Source organism: Balaenoptera borealis (assembly GCF_965194805.1).
Source record: "Balaenoptera borealis genome assembly, chromosome: 2".
NCBI lineage: Eukaryota > Metazoa > Chordata > Mammalia > Artiodactyla > Balaenopteridae > Balaenoptera > Balaenoptera borealis.
In genome coordinates, this window is record NC_138867.1 from 50,167,736 (window position 1) to 50,188,114 (window position 20,379).

The following is a 20,379-nucleotide window of genomic DNA, read 5'->3' on the forward strand; positions in this document are numbered from 1 at the left end:
ACAGGGGAGTACACTGCTGGGATGCATAGGATGCCTCCTAAAGAGGGCCATTTCTCCAAGATTAAGAAACGTAACTAATCTATCACATACATAAAACTACAACTAGCAACTTAGACAAAATGAGGTGGTGGAGGAATATGTTCCAGATGAAGGAACAAAATAAAACCCCAGAAGAAGAACTAAGTGAAGTGGAGATAGGCAATCTACCCAAGAAAGTGTTCAGAGTAGTGATAATAAAGATGATCAAAGAACTTGAGAGGAGAATGGATGCACAGAAGGAGCAGTTACAAGTTGTTTTTTTTTTCTATGCTGTGGTTTTTATTTTATTGAGATATAATTGACATATAACATTACATTAGTTTCAGGTGTACAACATGAATAGATACATGTCTATATTGTGAAATGATCATCAAAGTCTGGTTAACATCTATCACCATACATAGTTACAATTTTTTTCTCTTGTGATGAGAACTTTCAAGATTTGCTCTGTGACTTTTAACTATCTTTGCTGGGGCCACAACTTCTACCAAGAGTCTGATAGCTGAGTTATGACTTAAAATTCCAATTTTAATGGTTTTCCTCTCTTTCCCAGTGTGGAATGTGTTGAAAAAATAGGCCACGTTCCTCTGCCCAATGTCACATACAACTTCTTCCCTTGCTGACTGGGGGTTTCTAACATTTTTCCAATGAGAACAGGGTGAGGAAGGCATGGTGGTAAAAACAAGTTTTTAACAAAGAGTTAGAAAGCATGAAGAACAACCAGAGATGAAGAATACAAAAACTTAAATAAAACTACAGTAGAAGAAATCAATAGTAGGCTAAATGATTCAGAAGACTGGATCAGTGAGCTGAAAGACAGAATAGTGGAAATCATTGCCACTAAACAGAAAAAAGAAAAAAGAATGAGGGCTTCCCTGGTGGCACAGTGGTTAAGGATCCACCTGCCAATGCAGGGGACACGGGTTCAAGCCCTGGTCTGGGAAGATCCCACATGCCACGGAGCAACTAAGCCCGTGTGCCACAACTACTGAGCCTGTGCTCCAGAGCCCGTGAGCCACAACTACTGAAGCCCGTGCACCTAGAGCCCGTGCTCTGCAACAAGAGAAGCCACTGCAACGAGAAGCCTGTGGACCGCAACAAAGAGTAGCCCCTGCTCACTACAACTAGAGAAAGCCCGCGTGCAGCAATGAAGACCCAATGTAGCCAAAAATAAATAAGTAAAATAAATAAATAAAATAAATAAGTTTAAAAAAAAAATGAAAAGAAATGAGGACAGTTTAAGAGACTGCCTAGGATAATATCAAGTGCACTAATATTCACATTATGGGGTCCCAGAAGGAGAAGAGCCAGGGAAAGGGCCTGAGAAAGTATTTGAAGAGATAATAGCTGAAAACTTCCCTAATCTGGGGAAAAAAAAGAGTCACCCAAGTCCAGGAAGCACAGAGTCCCATACAGGATTAACCCAAAGAGGGACACACTAAGTTACACTGTAATCAAAATGAGAAAAATTAAAGATAAAGAGAGAATACTAAAAGCAGCAAGGGGAAAGCAACAAATAATCTACAAGGGAACTCCCATAAGGCTATCAGCTGATTTTTTAGCAGAAGATCTGCAGGCCAGAAGGGAGTGGCATGATATATTTACAATGAAGAAAGGAAAAATATCAAGAAACAAGAATAGTCTACTCAGCAATCCTCTGATTCAGATTTCATGGAGAAATAAAAACTTTACAGACAAGCAAAAGCTAAAAGTATCCAGCACCACCAAACCAGCTCTACATCAAATAAGGAAATTATCTAGGCAAAAGAGAAAAGGCCATAACTAGAAATGGGAAAATTACAGACTGAAAAATTTCACCAGTTTAGGCAAACATACAATAAAGGTAGGAAATCATCCACACACAAAGCTAGTAGGGAGGTTAAAAGACAAAAGTGGTAAAATCATCTGTATCCAAAATAAGCAGTTAAGAGATACGCAAAACAATTAAATGTAAAATATGATATCAAAAAGAGTAATCATGAGGGGAGAAGAGTACAAATGCAAGGTTCTAAAAAAACATTTGAAATTAAGAAATCAGCAACTTAAAACAATTATGTATGTATAGACTACTATACAAAAACCTCATGGTAAGTGCAAACCAAGACTATAATAGATCTACACACAAAAAAGGAAAAGGAATCCAAACATAACACTATAGATAGCAAATCAAAAGAGAAGGGAACAAAAAATGGAAGGGGGAAAAAAAAGACCTACAAAAAGAAATCCAAAATAATTAACAAAATGGCAATAGGGACATACATATTAATAATTACATTAAATGTAAATGGACTAAATGCTGCCTACAAGAGACTCACTTCAGATCTAGAGACACACACAAACTGAAAGTGAGGGGATGGAAAAAGATATTCCACATGAATGGAAATCAAAAGAAGGCTGGAGAAGCAATACCTATATCAGACAAAATAGTCTTTAAAGTAAAGACTGGTACAAGAGACAAAGAAGGACACCACATAGTGATCAAGGGATCAATCCAAGAAGAAGATATAACAATTGTAAATATATTCAATATATGCACCCAACATAGAAGCACCTCAATATATAAGGCAAATGTTAGCAGACATAAAAGGGGAAATTGACAGTAACACATCCGAAAGCAGCAGAATGCCCATTCTTTTCAAGTGCACATGGAACGTTCTTCAGGATACATCACATGCTAGGCCACAAAATGAACATCAGTAAATTTAAGAAAATGAAAATCATATCAAGCATCTTTTCCAACCACAACACGATGAGTCTAGAAATCAACTACAATAGAAAAACTGCAAAAAAGTCTAAAAAATATGCTCCTAAACAATAAATGGATCACTGAAGAAATCAAAGAGGAAATTTAAAAATACTTAGAGGTAAATGACAATGAAAACATGACAATCCAAAACCTATGGGGCACTGCAAAAGCAGTTCTAAGAGGGAAGTTTATAGAGATACACGCTTACCTCAGAAAACAAGAAACATCTCAAATAGACAACCTAACCTTACACCTAAAACAACTAGAGAAAGAAGAACAAAATCCAAAGTTAACAGAAAGAAAGAAATCATAAATATCAGAGCAGAAACAATTCAAATAGAGACTAAAAAAAAAGATCAATTAAACTAAAAGTTGATTCTTTGAAAAGATAAAAATGTTGAAAAACCATCAGCCAGATTCATCAAGAAAAAAAAGGGAGAGGGCCCAAATAAAATCAGAAATGAAAATGGAGAAGTTGCAATGGACACAACAGAAATACAAAGGATCATAAGAGACTATTATAAGCAACTATACGCCAATAAAATGGACAACCTAGAAGAAATGGACAAATTCTTAGAATGATACAATCTCCCAAGATTGAATCAGGAAGAAATAAAAATACAAAGAGACTGATTACCAGTACTGAAATTGAATCAGTAATTTAAAAACTCCCAACTAACAAAGGTCCAGGACCAGATGGCTTCACAGGTGAATTCTACCAAACATTTAGAGAAGAGTTTAACATTTAACCTCCTCAAACTATTCCAAAAAATTGTAGAGGAAGGAACACTTCCAAACTTATTCTATGAGGCCACCATCACCCTGATATCAAAACCTTCAAAGATATCACACAAAAAGAAAATTACAGGCTAACATCACTGATGAACATTGATGCAAAAATCCTCAACAAAATACTAGCAAACTGAATCCAATAATACCTTGAAAGGATCATATATCATGATCAAGTGGGATTTATCCCAGAGATGCAAGGACTTTTCAATATCCACAAGTCACTCAATGTGATACACCACATCTACAGATTGAAGAATAAAAACCATATGATCATCTCAATAGATGCACAAAAGGTTTTGATAAAATTCAACAACCATTTATGATAAAAACTCTCCAGAAAGTGGGCATAGAGGGAACATACCTCAACATAATGAGTTCCATATACAACAAGCCCACAGCTAACATCATACTCAAGAGTAAAAAGTTGAAACATTTCCTCTAAGATAAGGAACAAAGCAAGGATTCCCACTCTCGCCACTTTTATTCAACATAGTTTTGGAATTCTTAGCCACAGCAATCAGAGAAGATAAACAAATAAATGTATCCAAATTGGAAGGGAAGAAGTAAAATTGTCACTGTTGGCAGATGACATGACACTATACATAGGAAATCCTAAAGACTCCACCAGAAAACCACTAGAGCTCAATGAATTTGGTAAAGTTTCAGGATACAAAATTAATATACAGAAATCGGTTGCATTTCTAGACACTAACAATGACATACCCGAAAGAGAAATTAAGGAAACAATCCCATTTACCACTGCACCAAAAAGAATTTAATACCTAAGAATAAACCTAACTTGAGGAGGCAAAAGATCTGTACTCTGAAAACTGTAAGATGCTGATGAAAGAAACTGAAGATGACACAAACAGATGGAAAGATATACCATGTTCTTGGATTGGGAGAATTAATGTTGTTAAAATGACCATACTACCCAAGGCATTCTATGGATTCAATGCAATCACTATCAAATTACCAATGGCATTTTTCACAGAACTGGAACAAAATATTTTAAAATTTGTATGGAAACACAAAAGATTCCGAATAGCCAAAGCAGTCTTGGGAAAGAAGAACAGAGCCAGAGTCAGCTGGCTCCCTGACTTTCATACTACAAAGCTACAGTAATCAAAACAGTACAGTACTGGCACAAAAACAGACACACTCCCTCAATGGAACAGGATAGAAAGCCCAGAAATAAACCCACACATATATCATTAATTAATCTATGACAAAGGAGGCAAGAATGTACAATGGAGAAAAGATAGTCTCTTCAATAAGTGGTGTTGGGAAAACTGGACAGCTACATGTAAAAGAATGAAATTACAACACTCTCTAATGCCATATAGAAAAATAACCTAAAAATGGATTAAAGATCTAAGTGTATGATCAGATACTATAAAACTCATAGAGGAAAATGCAGGCAGAGCACTCTGACATAAATTGCAGTAATATTTTTTTGGATTCGTCTCCTAGAGCAATGCAAGTAAAAGCAAAAATAAACAAATGGGACCTGATTAAACTTAAAAGCTTTTTCAAAGCATAGGAAACCATAAACAAAACAAGATGACAACCTACAGACTGGAATAAAATATTTGCAAACAATGCGACTGACAAGGGATTAATTTCCATATACAAACAGCTCATACAGCTCAAAATAAAAAAAATACAAAACCAAACAACCCATTCAAAAACTGGGGAGAAGACCTAAATAGACATTTGTCCAAAGATGACATCCAGATGGCTACAGGCACATGAAAAGATGCTCAACATAGCTAATTATAGGAGAAATGCAAGTCAAAACTACAATGGGGTATCACATCACATCAGTCAGAATGGCCATCATCAAAAAGTCTACAAGTAATCATTGCTGGAGAGGGTTTGGAGAAAAGTGAACCCTCCTACACTGTTGGTGGTATTGTAAGCTGACATAGCCACTGTGGAGAACAGTGTGGAGGTTGCTTAAAAAATAAAAATAGAGTTACCATATGATCCAGCAATCCCACTCCTGCACATGTATCTGGAAAAGATGAAAACTCTAATTTGAAAAGATACATGCAATGTTCTTTGCAATTGCAATTGCTGCAATGTTCATAGCAGCAATATTTACAATAGCCAAGACATGGAAGCAACCTAAATGTCCATCAACAGGTGAATGGATAAAGATATGATATGTATAATATATATATTCAGTGGAATATTACTCAGCCATAAAAAGGGTGAAATAATGTTATTTGCAGCAAAATGGATGGACCTAGAGATTATTATACTAAGTGAAGTAAGTCAGAGAGAGAAAGACAAATATCAATATGATATCACTCATATGTGGAACCAAAAAAATGATACAAATGAAATTATTTAGAAATCAGAAGTTGACTCACAGACATAGAAAATAAACTATGGTTACCAAAGGGGAAGGGGGGTGGGTGGCAGAAATTAGGAATTTGGGATTAACAGATACACACTACTATATATAAAATAAATAAATAACAAGGACCTACTGTATAGCACAGGGAACTATATTCAGTATCTTGTAATAACCTATAAAAGAATCCAAAAAAGAATATATATGTATATATATAACTGAATTACATTTCTGTACACCTGAAACATTGTAAATCAACTATACTTCGATTAAATAAAAAAGAATTTTGTTAGGAATTGATGTTAAATTTTATCAAATGCCTTTTCAACATCTATTGACATGATCATATTTTTTCTTCTTTGTGTTATTAGCATAGTGAATTATGTTAATAAGTTTCCTAATATTTAAAAAAAAGAATCAATATACATTTATTGATTCCAAGTAAGGATTTCTAGTGCTACTTGCCCATGCTGCCACACTGAAAGAAAGGGACTACTAATAGCTAAAGTGTCCCCTATAAAACACCAGTTAGAAATTCTAGAACTCCTGTAAGTGGTCCAGCTTCCAAAGGAGGTTGCAGTCATTCATTGCAGAGGTCACCAAAGGGTCAACACCTTTCTTATAAGGGGAAATGTCCTGGCCGACAAGGCCGCTAAGACTGCAGCCAAAGAACAGCCAGCCCTGCAAGCTGCAGCTCTCATACCTGACACTCCACCCTTCCCAACTGTGCCATCTTTTACACCTGAAGAAACTGAGTGGGTTAAATACAGGGGACTGGAAAGAGACCTCTCAGGATGGCAGACAGAAGATGACAAGCTTCTCATTGCTGGGGCTGAGCAATGGAACATAATTAAGCACTCCCACAAATCTTCCCACTGAGGGTGGGACTCCCTACTCAAACTGTTTACTCAAGTGTTCCTCGGTGAAGGACTGTCCCAAACTATTAAAAATGTCAACAGGGTTTCTAAGCTTTGTGCCCGCAGTGACCAGGAAGCCTCCACCCCTAACTTGGCCCATACAACATTGGTGAACCTATCCAGGGAAAGATTGGCAAATGGGCTTTACCTAGATGTCCCCATGTAGGGGATGAAAATACCTATTGGTATTCAGAGACACTTTTACAGGGTGGATAGAAGCTTTCCCTGCTAGAACTGAAAAGGCAATAGAAGTATCCAAATTTCTGCTTAAATAGATAATTCCAAGATTCGGGTTACCCAAAACTTACAGAGTGATAATGAACCTTCCTTCACTGCCAAGGTGACCCAACAGGTTTCCTCAGCTCTAGGTACTCACTACCACCTCTAATGCTCCTGGAGGCCCCATCCCTCAGGCGAGGTAGAAAAAGCAAATCATGTTCTAGAAAGAACGCTGGCTAAACTATGCCAAGAGACTTCAGAAACCTGGGTCTCCCTGCTGCCTGTAGCCCTCTACAGACCAGGATGGCCCCAAAGGGAATTTTAAAACTTAGCCCCATTGAAATGACCTATGGAAGGCCCTTTTTGACTTCAGATCTCTTGTTTGATGAGGAAACCCACCAACTGGTCTCCCACATTGAAGCCAAATTGAAAGGGCCCTCCAAGAATAAGGAAACAAAGTGCTGCCTACCCCCCACAAAAGAAAAGGTCGAAGTCTCCATCCAGTCAGGGGACTCTGTCCTACAAAAAACTTGGAAGGAAAGGTCCCCTGAGGACCAGCTACAACCAAAATGGAAGGGATAACACCATTATCAAGTGTTACTAAGTACCCAACTGCTGTCAAGCTACCGAGAATTTCTAGCTGGGTACATCTGTCTAGAATAAAACGTGTAACTTATAAGTCCCAAAAGGAACCAGAAGAGCTATGAGCCAGTGGAAGACCTCAGATACCTGTCCCAGAGAATAGGTGACTTCACCTGGCTGTGGTGGGCTGGCCTAGTAATCCTTGTGTTTTTAACTATCATGCTCTGATTCTGCTGCTTTTCAGAACCCCCTCCCCCTCATAAATATCTTCTTTGCCCCTGCTGGGTCTGAGAAAAAAATGTAGTAATACGATGTCAAAAGCCATGATACTCCTAGTAGCACTTCTCACGATGGTCACAGCTCAGGGGGAATGGGAAAATAATGCTTTAGTAAACATATCTAAAATAGTTGCCTAAGGAGAAAAACTAGTTAATTGTTGTTGGGCCTGCCATAAAAACTCTGGCTTACAACAATCATTTATAGGCACAAATAGGTACATGGATACCCCACCTCCCCTGCCACTGATAGGAGCGCCATGGGCAATACCCTCATCAGGCCCAATACCTTGCCTGTGTTTAACTCTTTTTAAAAAGGTGACATAACTTTTCCATTAATCATGGATACTTTTGTTACCCAGAAAACCAGTCAGGCTTCCAAGGCCACACCTCTTATGGTTCTTTTGGCTATGGTGAGCCTCTTTGGAACAATCCCTGGCTACCAGATGGTAATATCACTGCAGTGTTTTGGAATCCAGACCCACACTGCATTCCCATGAATGCCTCCACTCTGTGTGCTTATAATAAAGCCTAGACTGAAGGTGCCTATGGGATAGGGATGAAATGGACTAAAAATTGGGCTAAAAATTGTCGGGCTCTATGGAAATGGTGGGTAAAACCTCTTACATCAGTATCTCATCTAAGCCAAGGGCATGGAATACTCCTGAACTTAACTATTTTGTATATACTAATGGGCCCCTGTCCCCACATTGTGTTCACAACTTGTCCCTTCCATGGATCCAGACAGCGGCTTCCTTGTTAAATTCTTCTGTTCCCAGATCTCTTGCTGCACCTTCAGGATATGGCTGGCTATGTGGCACTCCCCAGAATGAGGGCCCAAAGACAAGTGCACCCCAGGGGAAATTTGGCCCCTATGTAAATGCTTATCCTCATATCAATAACGTGTGGCACCGGAGAGCCTGTACATGAGAACATTTGGTCCTACTCACAGTCACAATACATAATACTAATCAATATCATCCCAGGAGGGCCACTGGATTAATATTGGCAGGAATAGGACTGGCAGGGGATTGTCAGCTCCATGGGGTGGCTTTGCCTACCATGAGGTAACCCTAGAAAACCTAACCAACACTTTAGAGAGATTAAGCACCGACCACGGGAGATGCCCTAAAAAGACTTTCAACTGCTTTAAACTCATTGGCCAGTGTGGTCATGGACAATAGATTGGCCTTGGATTATTTGCTGGCTGAGCAGGGTGGCATTTGTGCAGTCATAAACGAAACCTACTGTACCTACAGCAATAAGTCAGGCCAGATCAAGATGGACAACAAAAAGATTTATGAACAAGCATCATGGTTACACTGCTACAACCAGGTCAGACCCTAATACCATCTGGTCCACCATTAAGAGCGCCCTCCCTAGCCTTACTTGGTTCCTGCCCCTCCTGGGCCAGTAACGATCATGCTCCTATTCCTCCTCTTTAGACCCTGTGTCTTTAACCTCTTGGTAAAGTTTGTGTCTTTCAGGTTACAACAGTTCCACATCAAAATGATGGCTATGCGAGGACTCCAGCCCATACTGCCCTCCGACTTAGAACAAGAAGCTGTCCTGCCCCTGGGATTCCTAGACCAGGCATCCAGAGATATTTACTCCCTGACAGGCAGGGTCGACACCCCTACTCATCCCTGAAGCAGCTACAGAAGATGGAGTGTCGCCCCTCTGCTTCTCATAAGAATATGGGAGTAAAATCTCTGAGGAGGGAATGAAACAGGAGGGAAAGGGGCAGGACACAGCTGCTAGATAAATGAAGAGGGGGATCAGTCCTTGGGATGCGATAAAGACCGGCTGGAACCAGCTGAAACCAAGTTGGCTTTGAGAATAGTCTGGTCATTATACTTTCATTGTAATACTAAAAATCACTCCCCCTTATGCCACGACAGTTCCGAGGGGGACAATAAAAGGCCAAAAAATGGGCAGTGGCCCACTTCCTGGGAAATTTCCTCTCTTACCTGAAACAGCAAGAATATTCCTCCCACTTGTTAGCAGTATGAAATTAGCCCATAAAAACCAACAACCCCATTCCCTGGGGCCACTCTTACTTTCTGAGATGGTCCCCATTCTGCCTGTGGAGTGTGTATCCCTCTGAATAAACTTGCTTTCACTTTTCTTCGGCTTGCTCTTGAAATATTTCCTGGGCGAAGCCAAGGACCGTCACTTGGTGGTCCGTCCTAAGGACTCCTGTGGGTCCCAGGACATGACATTTCCCTCTCCTGCCACGAAGGTCAGCGCCTCAATTTGAGGGTTGTGAAATCTGGAGGGAGGATGCAAGGTAGGGGTCTGTCTTTGTTGTCTTTTGTTCAGGGCTGGAGTTTTTGGATTAGTTTTGGCTGAATGACTAACCAGCTGGCAGACCTTGGCAAATGCCTTAAGGGCTTCACCTGTAAAATGGAGCTGGGGAACAAGTCTGAGGGCTCTACCAAAGTTAAAGTGAAGTAGACAGGAGTAGGAAAAGGTGGCTCGTTGCCGGGTTTCTTCAGCGTGTCATGGGCCCAAAGTGTGTTGGCACCTCCGTGCGCTAGAAAGCCGTCTCAGAGCGGGCCTGATGGTGCCACTCTGAGCCCCCGTTTGCTCTTCCTCTGGCATTCCCAACCCTGGAAACAGAATCCGGCAGGGCCCCGACTTCTCCCCACTCACCCATGACAACAAGTCTTACAAAATCCGCGGATTCTACCTCCCAAATTTACATTGAATTGTCTCATCCTCTCTTTCGCTTTGCCCAGAAAAGACTTACCTTATCTCTTGGCTGGAGTCTTCATCTTTCTGACGGTCGGCTTAAACCTTTCTTTGTCACCGACCTTCCTGAGTCAATCCCCAACAAGGGTCCTCCTTCCTGGTATCCTTCGAGCAAATAACGAGACCAAATCTGGTTCAGAAGCAAAGGAAACTTTCTTCTTCGATCAGAGAACGGAGCGGCGCGCGCTCCCGCTCTAAAGCATACTCTGCGCATGTTCCCCACGCTCTTTCGGAGAGGCCGTGGGTGGGGCTACTTTATTCCAATCTCCTCAGCGGGGAGGGGGCTGGGTTCTCGCCTGTTGGGCGCAGCTGTGCTGCTCAGGCTCCAGATCGCAGTGCCTGGGGCAGCGTCTCTGCGCACGGCCCGCTGCCGCCATCTTGGATTGAGTGTCGCGAGTGGCGCTTCGCTGCGCTGCTGGGAGCTGAGGTGCCGGCACTCGGAGCTCTGGTCCCACGTGCCTGGGGCAAGGCATCTACTTGCAGCCCCTTATGGGGAAGTGAACCGAGACTAAGCACAAAGGATTAAAAAAAGGTAAGACTTTATTTCATTACCCAGTTTCTATTTTTATTTCCTGGGAATTATTAATGGGCTTTGCCGGTGACCAATCCCTCCTCTTTGTCCGGCTTCTCATTCTTGAGGGGTGCTGAGGGGCCGCGGCGGTGGTCTGGCTTATGTAACTGCTTCTTGCTGAGTTTGGGCGTCATCATAACCTCGGGTAGAGGACCAGAACTTCTCCCTAGCCACCTTTAGGTATGTTTGTCATCAGGCCTTGGCCCTAACTGTTCATATTCCTGAGTGACTGCCATTTGTCTAACCTTTTGGAGACAAAGGACATAAGACAATTTAAGATACATGGCTCAGATGTCAGCAAGAGAACGATGGTTATTAAGGGGCACAGGAAAGTGGAAACCAAATGACGCTGGGGAGGGCCTGTTTTACCCTGCTCCACATTTGTTCGGCAAGGTTAGACTGGCTGGCTTCTGTTAGCCAAGTTGCTTTTTCTAGTAGCCTGTCTGCACTTTCTCCAGTCAGGCCACTTGCATTGATATAAAAGCAAATTGACACGTTGGCCAGTGCACAGACCCCTTCCTGATCAGCTAACATAATCTAGGGCAATTTGGTTATCTAGGACCATCCTAGCCAGTGAGTCAACAGATTTGCGTATGGGGTTTAAAGGTTTGGTCTGCTTTACACGTCAAGTTGTTTTCTAATAGTTTGAAGTCGAGGCCAGTCTCAGTGGATACTGTCACCACTGTGGCTGCTACCTTTTTTAGGGTGACAGTGTTATATGCAGTTCCCCCAGCCAGGGTCACTAGTACCCCAATGAGTGCAATGACTCCTGCGATTAGTAGTCTTGTGGCTCTTTTGGAGTGTTATGGCTTCTTCGTGTGGGTAGTGGGTCGCTTGTAAACTCCAACTAAGATTGGATGTGGTCCCACAGTTCTCATGGTGACACAGCCCCTCACCTTAGTACTGTCTAAGCATTGGATGCCCAGCCCCTCTTTGAGTTTGGGGGCTTACCCAAGAACATGTATCCTCTTTGTAAGCACAGCGACCCTGGGCCATTGGCTTGAGTCCTCGAAGCGTCGGTGCTCTGGTTTTTCATCTACTGAAGTATCTCTAGGACTCCATTGGGGCACCCAGGTACCAAACTCAACTGTTTTCCCTTGTTGGATCACCTGATTCACATATTGTTCGTGCTGTTGGTCCATAAGTGTCTCAAGTGGGACCAGCTGCTTCAACTTGTTTACAGTTTATCACTGGCTGGGAGGAAGGTGGTATTTAGTAGTTCCCCCTTGGTTATTGAGTTTCCTCTTAAAAATGTCTGATTCTCCTTTCCTGTTTCAGGTTGGGCATGACAGATCCAACAGTCAGTGAATTTCCATTGTCCTGAATATCTCTGGTCACACTGTAGAGGAAATTTGTTTGCCATGGGGCGACAGTGGGGGTGAACATTTTAATGCCCAAGATGGGAAAAGTATAAAGGAACTATAGGGCCCTCATTTTGTCCTGGGGGTACAAAGAAGACTCAGCACAATGGCAGCAGTTACCATGGTATCTTGCGGACTGCTGGTTTTCTGGGTTTTTAGGTAAACATAATTTCCAGGCCAGAAGGGGTGTAGGGCCAGGTCAGTGGGTGTGGGCAGCACCTGATTACCTATTCTGTGAGAGCTTTCATGGTTTCTCCTTCCTGGAGGGCATACTTGAGTTGTTCCATTTTAAGGGGGTTAAGGTATCCCTTTTCTTGGGCTTAGGGAATGGGCCTAACATACATGAGTTCAAATGCACTTAACTTTAATTTATCCCTTGGGGCAATCAGAAGCAACTTAATCCAATTTTCTTGAGTTTCCTTACATAGCTTGGCTAAGGCCCGTTTCAAGGTTTGATTGAATCTCGACTTTTCCTGATGATTGGGGTCTCCAGGCTAAGGACAAGGTCCGTTTTATGCCCAGGGCACTCGTTCACTTGAGACACAAATGCTGGACCATTATCACTTTGTCGGGATTCTGGGAGTCCAAACCGGAAGATTATTTCTTTTAGTAATGCCTTAGCCACTCCAGCTGCCATTTCAGTTCTATCAGGGAATGCTTCTGTCCACCCAGAAGATGTGTCTACTAGCACCAAGAGATAGCTGAAATTGCCCAGTACTCTCAGTATGACAGTGAAATCAATCCGCCAGTCTTCTCCAGGATATGTCCCTCTGGTCTGAAACATTTAAGATCTTCCCTTTTCTAAGCGCTAAGACTTGGGTGAGGGCTATCAGCTCTGCCTTCTGGGCAGGAGTCCCTAAGGCTAGGCTTCTTGCGTCTATGACTTGGGTCTGAGAGGTTACTGAGTATCCTGCCAGCCTTCTCCCCTCCCTCAAAAAACTACTCCCATCTCTGAACCATTCCTTTTCCAGTGTTTGGGAGAGTTTCATTTCCTAGGTCAGGGCAACTGGAATAGGCTGTGTCTTTTCCTTCTATTTAATCGTGTTCCAAGGGCCCTGTTTCTGTAGGTAGTAAGGTGGCAGAATTTAGTGTGTGACAGATTTTTATAGTAACCACTGGGTTGTCTAATGGCTCTATGAATGCCCGTTCTTAGGCCTTCCCTGATACCCCCCAAATTTTGCAACTCTTGTGACCGAGTTTGCCAGAACCAAGTAAGTGGCACTGGTGTCGACTAAGAATTCAACAGGCTTCCCCCCGTGTCCAGTGTCAGCCAGGGTTCCTCAGGAGTAAATTGGAGTACCAGCTTGGGAGCCCCCTGATCCCATCATTTTCCATTGATTCGGACCATCTGCCTTCGAGGGTAGTGGCTGGGATCTGCCATTCCCATCCCCCTTTGGGACTCTTCCAGTGTTCCTCTTGGTTACTTAGGGCACACTGATTGGGTCCTAGTTTCCTTGGCTGGCTACCCCTGGATGGGGGCTAAGGGTCCTCATCAAAGTTGAGAGTCTCCGTGGGCAGTTAGTCCAGATTCCCATGCCAACCAGTTGCCACTGGAGGGCAATAGCCAGTAGGTGGGCTTGCTTCCAGGTCTTTTTATCCTCTGACTTCTCCTCCTCCTCCTCAGTTATTAAAGGTTGTGGTAGGGAACCTTGACCAGGTGAGAGAGATGGATATCTGGTTCTATTGGGTTGGTCTAAAAGTTCACTCAGGATGTTACGGAAAAACCTGAACGAACTTTTTGGCCGGCCCAAAAGTTTTAATTTCTCAAGTTTAAGCCTAATGTTGGGGGCACTTTGGGAAATGAAATACAACCTCAGGTTTGCATCCCCTTCCAATGACTCAGGGTCATTGGTAGTATAGATTCAGAGGCATTCCCTGAGACACTCTAGGAATGCCGAAGCGTTTTCCTTTAGCTCCTGATTAATTTCCTTTATCTTATTCCCATTGACAGATGTCTTTCCTGCTGCCTGGATTCCCTTTAGGATCATATTTTTATAATGGGTCAGCCTCTGTCTTCCACTCCCTGCTCCATTGTCTTGGCGGTCCCAGTTGGATTTGTTATCTGGGACCGCTTGAGTCCCCAGTCTGAAAATAGCGTGACCTGCATTGTTTCTGTTCTCTTTGTCTGCTTCCTCTTGGGCTTTTAAAAAGACTGTGGACTTTTCTTCCCCTATTAGGAGTACATTGAGGAGGCTCTGGATGTCAGCCCAGGTGGGGTCATGGGTCTGAATGATTCCCCTAATCAGATTCAGGACCCCTCTGGATCGTCCCTCAATGCCTTACAATGACATTTTCCCAACTACCGAGGGGGCGGTTAGAGTGATTTTTTTGGTATGAAAATGCCATAAGATTTGACCCAAATAAGATTTCCAGTTTGGGAAATTTGGAACCGGCACCAAACTCTTAATGGATTCCTCAAGAGACCCAAATAGGCATGGGCTCTGATACAGTTGGGGATTTCCCTTGAATTTATAACAGCCTGTGCTTGAACTAGTCAGTCCTTCCTCAGTCAGAATGTCCCACAGGAGGTTAGACGGGACTGCCTCCAGGCCAGAGCAGCTTAGCTGAGGCGGAAGTCTTCTCTTTCCTCCATTCAGCCAAAAAGGAGAAGTTTTCAGACCTCCCGGTGAAGGGCTAAAAACAAGATTCCCACAGTGCTCCCCAGATCACCAGGGCAGCTGGAATGCTGTGCTGTTACCTGGAGGAGAGCCCGTGGAACCTCAGTCAATCAAGAATCACCCAAGCTTTGCCTCACAAGCGGAGCGGGGAGGAGAGGTCAGATGGTGGGTGTTGTGTTTCCTGTTCTTGCCAGCAGCTCACAGGGATTCCTGAAAATGGGCGTCCTGGTCTTGAGAGTGGCTCACAGGGCTCCCCAGCCCACTTCAGAGAAACTAGCTCTGACAGGAAGAGGTCAGGTCACCGGTCACATATTTACCTTGGGACCATTTCACACTCAGGCAACCTTGGTGCCTTTTCCTGAACTTGGACGGAGCATCCTTGTTCTAATTTGTCAGGTGGCCCTCATTACCTGGACCTTTTCCTGGTCTTGCCTCTTGGCTCACGGGGCTGGCCAGTTTCCTTTACCAAACCGAAAGTGACTGTGGAGAATGCTACTGCTGACCCCCGGAGGTGGGCAAGGAGGACAAAATCCCTGGTGCGGCCACTACTGCCTGGTACAGGGGTCCATAGGACAGCACTACTGGTGAGACAGTGGGCAAGACTGCTGTGGCTCCCTCTCATCCCCACGTCCTCACGGTCCCCGGGCGTCGGACACTGCAGGAAGTCCAGCCAGCGGCAGCGGACAGACGTGTGTGAGTTTCAGTCTCTGATCCCCAGTGATGCCACAGTATGATTCCCTTAAGAGGGTGTGGTCCAGATGATGCTGCAGGCTGCGCTGTGTGTGCACCACACCCGGGTATTGGGTTGCTGGGCAGAGTTGCTCTGAATTCAGCTGGAGGCTGCCACCGTTCGACCCCATCAGAGTGTACTCAGAGATCAGAGTCAGCCATCCTCATGTGAACCTCCCAAAGCTTCCGCCATCCTCCCGCTGGAGCCGGGGCGAGCCTGGAGCCTAGTGGGTAGGTGCAGGCCAAAAGGCCATGGTCTGTTCCTTCATGGTCACCAAAATTTGTTACCAACCCTTTAGAGTCGGGCGCCAACAAGGGTGCTCCTGCTTGTCGTCATTCGAGCCACTAGAATGAGACCAAGTTTGGTTCAGAAGCAGAGGAAAGTTTTATTCTTTGATGAAAGAATGGAGAGGTGTGAGCTCGAGCTCTAAAGTACACACTCTCTGGAACAGGCCATTGGTGGGGCTGCTTTATAGGGTTCTTCTCTGTCGACAGCCTGAGGGGCAGAGTCCTCAAGGGTCAGGTGCAGTCATGTTGCTTGCAGAGCTCCAGAGTGAAGTACTGGGTGCAGCATTTCTGCACATGGCATGCCAAGTTGGGGTGTTGGGTGCAGTAGTTCTATGCTGGGAACGCTAATCTGACGTGTTAGGTGCAAGGCCTCTGCATATGACATCTTATATGCAAGTGAGACTAGACTAAGCACAGAACAAGAGGCTAGACCTTATCACCTAGACTACATCTTATTTTTCCTGAGGACCCCAGTGGGCTTGGCAGGGGACATCTTCTCCTTGGAACCTTCCTTGATCAGTCCTCATTGTCATTTACGCTGGGAGCTCCCTTACTCTTGCTTCATTGTACCTGCTAGTGTGTGCTTCCACATTGGTGCGATTATTCAAACAATGTCTCTCTCCTTTACTTAGACTGTAAAACTCCCAAGGGCAGGGACTGAGTCTGTTTTACTCATCATTACATCCCAGGGACTAGCGCAGAGTGTAGTACATAACAGATGCTCATTAAGTCTTTAATAAATGATGAGTGAAAGAAGGAATGAATGGGCAGTCTCAGCAGTCTCTAGTCACTCTCCCTGATCTCAGACTTGGCTCACTCTAGATCATTCTTCAGCTTTCTTACCAAATCTAGGCTCTGAAATCCTGCAGGCAACAGGAAGTAATTAAACCTCTTAACTCGACCCTTCGGAATCTAGTTCCAATTTACCCATTTACCATCCCTGCCCTCTCCCCAAGCTCTAGCCCACATTTTCTCAACCTCAGCACTATTGAAATTTTTGGCTAGATGATTTTTATTGTGGGGGCCATCCTGTGCATTGTAGGGTGTTTAGCAACATCCCTGACCTCAACCCACTAGATACCAGTAGTACCTGCCCCTGGTTGTGACAATAATGTCTCTAGATGTTGCCATATGTCCCCTGGGGAGCAACTGTCCTCACCTGAGAACCACCACTCTAGCTATATTATAAGTTTTCCCCAAATATGTTAAGCTCTTTGATGCCCTAGGTCTTTGTAAGTCCTACTCCCCCAGCCGGAAATGCCACCCCCTCTGGGATAAGGGACTTGCTACTCATTCTTCCAGATCCAATCCAATGCTTCCCTTTTCTGTGAAACCTTCCCTAATTTCTCAGGGCAAGAAGCAAGGATAATAATGCTGGCTGTTGTTATCTTTATGAGACTCTTATGAAGATGGAATAACTCAATGTCCATGTAAGGGCTTGGCAGAAGGCACAAATGCATGTGTCAAACGAGTGAACAAATGTTTGGTATGCATATGGTTGGTACCCATGGAAAGAACCAGATTATTTATTTGTCCTCAAATAGCTGAAGGATGATCTGTGAATGAGCAATTACTTGGTGAGTTATGAGTGAGCTTTCCTGGGAGGTTGATAGTAACCGTACATTAGAAAAAACTGTTAATAAATAGGGGTGTCAGGCCTGTGGTAAAGGGAGCACCCACCCCAGCCCAGGCATTGGAACGGTTAGGCAGAGGCTGGAAGACCATCTGCTGGGATGCAATTGGGGTCTTGGGTGGGAGTTCAGTTGGGTGGCTTTTGTTCCTTTCTAACTCAAGGACTCTGCAGTTTGAAATATTCTCACCGTTTACTGATAAATTGAGTCTTAGATTTAGTGGCAGAGTTAGGCCTGGGAGTACCCCTGGCCAAAATGAAATCCCCTCTTTTCATTGTACTAATTGTGCAAGATCTCTGCCCCCCCCAAATGTGTGAGTGATATTTCTACTCATGAAGAAAGAGGTTGTGCTGGTGGGGGTTTGTGGGGGACACTGTGACATGCTGCCGTAACCCCCTGCGGGACCCTTCGGGGCTGCTGTGGGAAGAGAGCCTGCAGCTGTTGGCACTCCATGGCGATTGCCTCTGCCGGGAGAGCCACCCTGCCCAGAGCCAGGCCCCTTCCCAGAGCAGCCACGTCTAATGACTGATCCACACGGGAGGTGCAAAGGCCTGGCTCCCCTCCCTGACTTGGGACACCTCTGTGGGCTACTCCAGCTCCCTGTGTGGCCAGCTGAGGCCTCCTTGAGATTGTATCACAACTCAGCTTCTCCCTCTGTCTCCTTCTACAGGTGTTGATCCAAGAGCACTCCCTAATAAACCTCCTGCACACTAATCTATATCTGTCCTTCTTGAGGACCCCAACTTGAGACAGGACCCCCTCTCTTGCTCCTCATCTTAGTGTCTCTCCATAACCCCTTATACTTTGCCCATGGAGGTCAGAGCCCTGAGAGCAGTGACTCCTAAAAAGCCATATAAATTCTCACTGGACTGTGGGGAACTATGAAATTTAGGGGATATAATTGAAGTGGCTTTTGCGTGTATGTCTCAAAAGTGATGAAGCCTTTGATCACTCTGATGTTTCCTTGCTGCCTCTTCTTGGCGTTATTGGAGAGCTTTTTCTTGAAGATCCCTTTATCCTATGAGTCCCCAAGCTCAGGGCAGCGGGATACTGTGGCATAGTTTTCAAAATGCAAAGATCAATATACTTTTTGTTGTGGGCCATAGGAGATGCCACACAGGCAGGACTCGGAAAAGCTGGGATTTACACACAGGTCATCTGATCTGGGGTCTACATCTGTAACCACTGAATTAAACTATCCTCCTATCGGCTGTGGCTTGGAGGGGAATAGACCCATCTCCAGAGCAGGAAGAGTCTCAGGCGGAAGCACTCCCATTCTTAAAATACACCCACTCACAGGGCAGAGAGAGGTGGGAAGAAAGCAAGTGACAGAGGCTCCACAGTAGAGACAACTAGAGGGCTAGGTCCTGGCACAGGGATCCTCTGTGAGCTTCCTCTGATTTCCCCAAAGTTTTAAGCATGCTTGACATCTGGCAAGGACACCGGGAAAACCTGGATAAAATTCTGACCCTTCCTCCCCTCCCACAGCAGCTCCATCTCTCCTTTCCAGAGACCTCCTCTGAGAGGTCTGCTTTCACTAAATTGCATTTATTCAAATAATCTGTCTCAGAAGGATGCCAGGCCTAGCAGAAACCCTCCTGGGATTTGAACCTGCAGTTACCCGGAGCAAAAGTATTTCAAACCTGAGGCTGAGGTCACTGAGCCAGGCCCTGAGGGGACTGAATGCAAATTTTGTACTTTAATTTAAATATGGGCAGGAGGAAGGGTGCCTGCTGCCTGGGAATGCTGGAGCTCCCCAGCTCTTGCTGGTCTTTGCTTCTGGTTACAGCAGACATCCCTGGCAACAGGGAGGCAAAAACAGGCTGCAGTGCACAGGGCTTCTTGCTGCTGCAAGATTTTCCTTCTTCAGCTGAGTCTCTTTTCATTTAGTGAGTACCTACTATGTGCAGGGCATAAAGTTATCTAATCCTCACCATGGCAGTGAAGGAAGTATTATTTGGGAGGCAGTTCTAGGAAGTTGGAGCTCAGGTTTTACCGAGATCTCACACCTAAGTTCACCCCAGTGCGTTTCATTATTCCACTTGTAGTTCTGGTAAATCAGAATGTCATGGATTGGAAAAACTAAAGCGTCCCTGTGTTCTATAGTGCTCTTTCTGGGGGCAAATGCATGTGGATTAAAACCTGGGTAGAGGTCTCGGAGGGCCCGCCCCACCAGTTTATTGTGGGTTATAAAACACCAAGAACTGGGCTCATGATGGAGACAGGGACAGCAACATTCCTGTGCTGATGCTAATGGGCAGCTCTATAATCAACCCCATCGATGTTTTCAAAGATCTGTGTCCTCTTTTGTGGCCACTTGGCGTAAATCTTGTCATTTCTATCTCTCAAATTTGTATCAGCAACCCTATGCGTGGGGCCCTTGTTAGGTGCTGGCAGCTCTTCCTCCCCCAGGCTCTCAGGACATTCTTCCTGGCCCATCCCCACATGCAGGTCGGGGTGCATGCTTTTTGAGTCCACCTTCAGTTGTCTTTCCT